The sequence below is a fragment of the Fukomys damarensis genome, unplaced genomic scaffold (assembly GCF_012274545.1).
Source record: "Fukomys damarensis isolate Sample0158 unplaced genomic scaffold, DMR_v1.0_HiC HiC_scaffold_21, whole genome shotgun sequence".
Taxonomy (NCBI): domain Eukaryota; kingdom Metazoa; phylum Chordata; class Mammalia; order Rodentia; family Bathyergidae; genus Fukomys; species Fukomys damarensis.
Genome location: NW_022900933.1, coordinates 25,670,080 through 25,678,829, shown reverse-complemented (window position 1 = coordinate 25,678,829; position 8,750 = coordinate 25,670,080). Strand labels below are relative to the sequence as shown.

The following is an 8,750-nucleotide window of genomic DNA, read 5'->3' as shown; positions in this document are numbered from 1 at the left end:
TGAGAGTAATTTAACTAAAATTTATGATAGAAGAAGCTTGCTTCTCCACTCGCTGGAAAATAAGCTGTAATAATATCAAAAGTAAATGGGAAGATGAAGATTTAAGACTAAGTAAAAACGACTGTTTAAGGAATTATACTTGTTGCTGCAATATAAATGATGAGACACAAAAATATGGTGACTAATATTGGAGTGGGTGGGTTATTTTAGCTGTACAGTCATCTGAAGAAACAGAGATATTTTGGAAATAAGGCATTGACGTACTCGGATTATTTCAGTCTCTTCATCCCTCTGGTGACTTTCGAAAATAATGCAGAGAACAGGGAATCGGATGGCTGTGCTTTGGGAAGATCAGTGAGGCAGGGCTTAGAATGGAAACTGCATGGTTGGAAGAATTGAAATGTTGAAGAATTTATCTGCAAGAAATATCCAGACACATGGATATCTTAGTCTACTTTTGTTGCTGTAACAGAACTCTGACACTGAAGAATTTCCAAGCGAGGGAATTCATTGTGGTTCCGAGAACAGATGCGTAGCATGGTACCATATCTGCTCTGCACTGGTTAGGGTTTCATGGTGGACAATGGAAGCAAGCACATACAGAAGTCAGGAAAAAATGACAGTTCCTACAGTAGTTAACTCATGCCTAGAAGAAAAGCAGTGTATTTCTGAAGTCAGATTCCTGATAATCCCAAACAACTTTTGTAGATACCACCCCATTTCAATACCATTACATTGGGAACAAAGATTCTTCATAGTTTGTATTGGGTACAAACCAAAGCACATTTACAACATAGCAGAGGACAATTTAATATGGAAGGAAATTATGATAAAGAAGTCACTGCTCAACGCTGAAGTAGATGGTGCTACATTTGCAATTGAAGTTAGAGCTCAAGAACTAATAATGCATTTTGCTATATAAATCGTAAAACAAATAATAAAAAATCACATTTAGTTATCTTCACAGTGTATTCCTAAATTTATTTACAGACTACTTAATCTTATATGAAGCATCTCTTTTAAGACTGTTCAACAAGTTGTATTCCTAAGTCCTTAGAAGAAGGGTTGCTTTGTTCAACAAGTTGTATTCCTAAATTGCTTTACTTACTATAAAATGTGAGTGTAAAAGTCACCCAATGGGGTATAACTTATTTACAGATTAGACAAACTACAGAACACATCTTTTTATAAATTCTCCTTATACATGCACAATTACTGGATGTGATTTGCAGCAGGATATTAACAATGTTTCAGGGTCCGCTTGGTCTTTGAAATATAGGTGCCTTCTTTGGTATCCTTTCACTTCGTGTATTGTGTATGCGGACTATGAAGTAGTTATTTTCTCCCAAGCAGAGATCTTTTAGTAAGGGATCTTAGGCTTGGCATTTGTACAGATTAGAAAGCAGACCAGCTAGAGGTCATACTAAATTAAAGTTTGTTTAGTAGCAAGGACAACAGCTCAGATTGCATCAATACAGGAAAACACAGGTGTCTACATCAAAAGAGATTAGTTTACTTCTCATTCAGCAAAAGTAAAACATGTTTCTAGGTCATGATTTTTCAAGCAAAGAAATTACATTTTGTAGGACCTCTGGTAGTATTAGCAGGACTTTATCTTTGTCTCTGTCTGGTTGCATAGGAAAATAAAGGAAATTATGACTGCACAGATTTTTGTGAGTTATCCATACTCAAGTTATGATGTAAACATCATGTGCTTTCTATCAATAAAGCAACAAAAATAAAGTGAACAACTGAGTTTATTGTTCACTGCATAATGGAACATGGACAAAAAATTAGTTAGGTAATGGTAATTAACAAGTGATACTCTTTGCTGAAAAATTAACCATCCAGATCTGTGTCATAAGATATTCTAGAATTAACATAGATAACAGGACATAGAAAGATAGATCTTTTGCAGAAGAGAAAGGGACCAAAAGCTGGAGGGTAAAGAACAGAAGAGGATGAAAAAAAAATTATTTTTTGAGGCAAGTCTTACTCCATAGTTTACACTGGCCTCGAATTCACTATGTAACCAAGACAGACTTCAAACTCATGATGATCCTCCTGCTTCAGCTTTTCAAGTGCTGGCGTTACAGATGTGTGCCACCATGCCTAGCTCTGAAAAAAAAACAACAAAATGCGTTATGTACATATGGTTACTGCCCAAGAGAAATGTAATTATTATGTACTAGAAACATGCAGTAAAAAAAATTAAAGTTGAAGAAAAATATTTTCAGGGAACATGTATTTTTCATTATTTCTATGAGGACACATAAATATTTGTTAACTACATGAGCATATGCTATAGGTACATGAATAATAAATAGATAGCTTCTGGTGTGTTTATATTTTTACTTGGTCTGCAGGCATTTTTTCATTGGGTCTGACATAGAATATGGGTTCAAGGATAGAGAGGAGCATAATGTTCCTTTCTCTAATCTTGTAAGAAATAGTTTCCATGATAAAAAAAAGAATAAACAGCCGACTCTCTTCTTTCCCACAGAAAGGCCACATAACACAACTTTCACAGGTTCTATGCAGCTTTCTTTGTGACAAGGTCATGCAAGGTAGTCCAGGCTGGCCCTGAACCACTGTGGTATATAGCCTGGGCTGGCTAAAAACTTGCAGCAGTCCTCCGCCTCAGCCTCCTGTGTGCTGAGGTGACAGGTGTGTGCCACCACACCTAGCTTCTGGTCTATGTTCATTTAAACCAAAACAGAGATAACCAACATTATAATCATACTGTTGAAAGGAAAGTGTAGAACACTTTGTCTGTAATTGGAAATTCACTGATACCAGTGCAGGTCTTAATAGAGGAAATGATCTATTTGTGTGGCCTTTCTTTACTCAATACGTTCTTAGGATTTCTTTAGAAATTGTTTCTAAAGCAACAGATCATTTACTTTGTTGGATAATATTCATTTATCCATTCCCAACTACTATAGGTGTTTGGAACAGAATATATTTTCAATACCTTTTGTTTGGATGGATGAGTGGTTGCATGGCTAGGTAGAGAGATTAGTGCCTGAACATGTTAAGAATAAGAAAAGCACATATGCTTCCACCTCCTCAGTTTTGGTGGGAGGAGATTAGTCAGGGAGCTCCGAGGAAGTGAGTACCTTTATATAACAGAAGGGCAGAATCCATCACAATAACATTTGGATTTCTGTAAAATCATTTGACTACCAGTCTGCATTTCCTCTGAATTGCTAAGTACGCCCACTCTAGTGATTTAGAAGAATCTCCTATACATGAGATGGGCATATGCAAATTACAATATCAATGACTAAAGTGACATATGGCTTAATCTTTGCTTTGAATGCAATCTTATCAGGCTTGAAAAATCTTTAAACGGAGGTGGAATGCATCCTGACAGTATGAACTTTAGTGTTTTGTTTTTCTTTTCCGAACAGCAGTTACTGCTTTATCGTAAGTTTAATCAGAGACAGTAAATGTGTTTGTTTTGTACTCTCGTTACAGTCAACCTGCTAAAACTAGAAGAGCACATTGGAAACATAATCTGCCCTGACATTTGAAGACCGATGGCTGAGTCCTTCCACCTGTTACCAGGTAAGTGCATCCAGGAGCATCTGAAGCTATTTGAAAATCCTCTCAGGCATAGAAAAGATAAAAGGCTCTGTTAAAATATACATATGGTATAGATTCATTTCTTCTTCTTTCTGCAAGAGTCTACCTTTTGATTGATTTCTATCAGTTATTTTTAGTGGAAATATTATTTTTTAAAATTAAGTTGACTGGTACATTTTAGGTATGCAAAATGATTACATTCATCATAGGAAATTTGTACATTGGTGTATCTTGATTCTTTTTTTGCCCATTCCCCTACCCTCTCCTTTTTCTCAAAATTTTATGTCAAGAGGTGAAAAAAAATGAACATAACTTGCTGGTTTTCTGGCTTATCCTATTTTTCCTATGCTCACTGTCCATGCATATGTTCCATTTTTCAAGTTTTTAGTGACATATCACTACTTTGATTTCTACAGTTAATATTTTCAGTATCTAAATAAGAAAACTTTCAAAGCTCATCTCTGATGTCCATTATTTTCTAATAGTAGAGGCATTCATGAGAATGGGGCAAATACAATTTCTTTAAAATCGTAATGGAGCCTTTTATCTGGATGCACTGCTCACTTCCGGCCCTTTTCCCTATCAATCAGGCTCTTCTTGAGTGGTACATGTTTCCCAAGTAGGCATACAATGCACTGTTGGGAGCATTGTAGTGAGGACTATGCCACTGTTAGTTATAGCTAACTGTACTTATTAACTACAGTGTCACTTGTAACATCAATATACTCTGACACATAAGAAAATTGTCCAATGCCGCACCAAATACACATAGTTGAATTAGTCGTGGGATTTATTATATTTTTCTTTGAAAATTTTGTATCTTTGTCCTACATAGAAGATGCTAATAACATAACTCTGGGGTTAAGAAGGGATGCGGGCATGAAAAATGCCAAATAGAAAATATACAATCAACCAAAGAATTTAGAGACTGCACATTGAGTTTATGAGCACAAGAGCATAGTTTGCATAATGTACAATAAATTAAGAATAAAGATGGGCTGGGGATTTAGTTCATCAGTTTGGTGGCCTGCCTTGAAACGCAAGGACCCGAGTTCAATCCGCAGTACAAAAAACAAAAAAAAGAATAAAGAAAATATATAGTAAAAAATTTATTCTTTTCTGTATGATAACTCTTAGGTTGTGTTGACAAATTTTGGTAAAATTAATATGTGCATACTTTTAAATTTATCATATTTCCTTTGATATTTAAAGTATCTAGTATACCATTTTGAAGTGAAAGGATAGTATATAAAATTGTTTCTATATAGATTTCTTTATTTTTAGCATAAAAGTAAAAATACAAATAGAAAGTGTGAACGTTGCTATAAGCTCACAAATCTGATAGATACAAATAAAATTTAGTTACTCCATTTCATTTTTTAACATGTTAATATTTTGCTTTTTAAAAATATAAATCCATGTTTTTAAAGCAATTTTATTCTACATTTTCCATGATAATTATTATCAAGGACAATTACCAGTCTTTTTCTTTTTAAGAAAGACTGTTTTAATGAGGAAATAGGGAGATAGACCTTTTGCAAACTAAAAGAGTATTCAGAGACGGAAGGAGGGCAGTGACAGGGAAAATAAATGGAATAAAAAGAATCACAATAAATGAACTACATGTACCGAGTTCCTAAGATGAATGTGACCCTATGTCCTACAGTCATGTATTAAAGAAAACATAAAAAGATGAGACAAACTTGTAAATTATTATGTAATCCATCACATTCCATTATATGAATATATATTAATGTATTTTCACTTAAATCTTCTTGAATAGCTAAGTTGTTGCATCCTTTTTTAATAATAATCATGAATCAAATCATTTGTGTTAATCTGATGACTCTTGTTACAACAACACCACCTGAGATAATCGACTTAAAAAGAGAAAAAGTTCATTTGTCTCACAGTTTCAGATGTTCCGGTCAAATACCAATTAGCCCTGTGTTGCTTTTGGCCTATGGCAAGAAAACACACTGCAGGGTAGGCATGACGGAGCAAAACCATGCATTTCATGGTGGCTGAGAAGCAAGTAAAGGAGAATGGAAAGAGCTGAGGTCCCTGGAACCCTTCGAGGACATGCGCCCGGTGGCAGGAAGACCTCCGCTCTCAATGCTTCACCACTTCCCAAAGTGCAATGCACCAGGAACAAAGCAATTAACATATTGGACTTCGGAATGCATTACCTAAGCAAATTTGTATATGTAAACTCTATGTATCTGCATTATGTATAATTTCTTGAAATTTGTATATGTAAACTCTATGTATCTGCATTATGTATAATTTTCTTAAAATGTCCTAAGTAAAAGTAGTTTGAAAAGATTATAGAATTTTAAACCTACGTTGGTAAATAATGATAAATTGCTTTCCAACAATTTTATCAACTTATATCTATCTCCACAGTATATGAAAATGGTTGTTTTTATTTTCCCAGATAATAATAGTTATTGTTATTAGTTTGCTGATAAAAATATGTTGTTTTCTATGGGTTAATCTTCATTTGTTTGATTATAAGTTTGAAGATATATGCATGTAGTTTTAGTGCCTTATAGTCTTAAATTACTTATTTGTTCATAGCTTTTGTTGTATTTATCTGATAGTCTTTACTAATGAAATTAAAGATTAAATGTTTTAAAATTTTTAATGATAGTACTATAAAACAATAAGATAAAAAATGCATTATATTTGGTAGGAATTTATCTTGAAAATTCTGTTGAATGAATATGTTTCTAAATTTATTTAAAATATCCTTAAAATCAAAGTGAACACTGACCTAGTGTTTTTAAATTTCTTAATACTCTCTACTGTCAGTACATAACGTATGAGTTTAAAATTTGTCAAAATGTGTTTAAAATCATCTAAATGCCATTTCCAAGGAAGGTGGTGGATAATACAATTTCATGTCACAGACTAACGGAAACCTGAGAATTAATAGAAATTCTTGCCCTTAACCTAGGTTAGACTATCTCCAGGCTCGTGAAGGTGAAAGGTTAATAATGTTAAGTTTATTGCTATGCCATAGACTTTCTTGATTTACAGTCTATTATGTTTTGAACATGTTCAGTTAAACTGTCACATTGGACATTAACTTATGAGACCTCTCTAACTCCCTTCCTCTGCTAACGGTGGCTGTTTATCCTCCAATGAGTTCAAGACCTCAAAATAAGAGACTGGATTTATTTTATGATTTGAGCCTCTCTTTTCCCCAATGGTAATAAAATGAACTGAGCAAGAGTTCCATAGCTTGGAGAGGTAGGATTACTTTGTTCACTCTGAAAAGAATGGATATGTAGCGAATAATCCCTTAGATAAATAAATAAAGCTTAAGGTAAATATGTTAGGCAAATTTCCCACCTGTTTTTTTCTGAAGATGTGTGGTCTAGTCAGTGTTTGCAAGAGAATGAATTCAATACAGGACACAAATTTATAGGATTATAATTTTATTCAAAAAGTCAAATGTGGAAGAGTGCAAGAGATCTGTTTCAGTGCAAGAGACCTGAAGAATCCACCTGAGGGCCTGGATCCCATGCCAACACCTTCTAGGTGTCCAGCCAAAGGCCTAGAGCCCATGGCAATGTCCCCCATAAGTCTGTATCAAAGATTGCACCAGGAAGACTCAAACACCAGTGGTGAAAGATGGAAATTCTGTACCCGTAGGGCGAAATATCTGTGCCAGAAGGGTGAGGGATCTGCACTGCAGCCAGGAAGCCACGCTGAAAACATAAGCAAAGACCAGAGGCCTCCTGAAGAGAACAAAGTCATCTCTGGCAACAGCAAGGATCGTGAGCAGCTGGTTGTGTATGAGGAAAACCAGCCACAACAAAGCTTCTTCTGGGAAATCAGCAGCATGCAATTCTCCCCTCTGCTTTTATTCCATTCCAGCAACAATTCTCAGGTGGATCTTTCATGGTCAGAGCCTTGCTGACTAAGTTCAGCCGGGTGTCCCCACTCAAGTTGACCATGAATTAATCTACCACCATGTGTTTGAGCAAATTATGTCTGGAAATCTTGTCTTTTAACTGGTTGTGAAGTAAACAATGACACTCGATGCTTAGTAACTGTATCTCTGATCAATAAGAAGATAAAAATTATCATTTGAATTCTATTTTATTTCTTACCATACTCATCACCATCATAATAAAAAGGTAGGTTCCGATATTTAGTACCTTCTTCATAGAGTCTCTCAGAGCATTGATCAAGCTCTCACTTTAAAGCCATGTCTGGATCATGGTCTAAAATAAATACCAGATATAATTTTATTTGTTGTGCTTATAAACAAGTAAATATCTCCGAAGTTTTATATAACAGACTTTTCTTAGGACCAGTGTGACATTTTGACAATTGTTGCGACTCCTGTTGTTAAATTAAAATCCCTACAAATAGAATTGTGAAAATGCAGAAAATAATTGTATATGCTAAGAATCGCTAGGTCCGACTTTGAGGAGAGAATAATACCCATGTTCTTGACAAAATACTGTGCTGCCTTGAATTGCCTCTGTCAGATACATAGTCCATCACCTTGAAACTCAGCATCCTGTGAAGTATCAAGGTGGACAATTTTCAAAAAAACATTTACCGTCGTGTAACAAAGTTGATTTTCATCCAATTTCCAATAGCATACCCCTGTTATTCCAAAATTTCATTAGCACTGCTTTTACAGTCTGAATTTGTGTCTGCATTCTGGACTTCTTAGCCTCCCTCAACATTCTAGACTTACTCTAGCCCTTGTCTCCAAACTTTTCCCATTGCCAGAAAACCAGTTTCATCGGTAATATTGTGATAGCAGCCACCTCGCATCTCTGTACAATTTTCTGTATTACCAGCTTCCTATTGCTTTAACAAATATACAAAATTACCAACATCAAAAGAAGAAAGCTTGATTTTTGGCCCTCGGTTTTGAAGGATTGAGTCAAGGGTCCTTTCACCTCCTTATGGTGAGGCAAGATCATGGAGCGCTTTCGGCAGCAAAGCCATTTACCTGAAGGATGGAACGCAGAAGAGGTGAAAGGGGCCGACATCCTGCTGTCCCCTTTGATGGCAGCTCACAATGATATAAGCCCTCCCTCTAGTAAGTTTAGAAGTTTCTTTTTTTTTTTTTTTGAGACAGGGTCTCACTATGTAGTTGAGACTGACCTGGAACTCTCTATGTCCCAGGCTGG

The 8,750-nt window shown here is 35.3% G+C and overlaps 1 long non-coding RNA gene across 1 annotated transcript; it reads left to right on the top strand.

Annotated features, from left to right (window-relative positions):
• The first annotated feature begins 3,174 nt into the window (after positions 1 to 3,174).
• On the top strand, positions 3,175 to 5,740 carry LOC104856769. Its single transcript, XR_778707.1, has 3 exons — positions 3,175 to 3,375; positions 3,481 to 3,570; positions 5,502 to 5,740. It is a non-coding gene; the product is annotated as an uncharacterized LOC104856769 (long non-coding RNA).
• Positions 5,741 to 8,750: the final 3,010 nt, after the last annotated feature.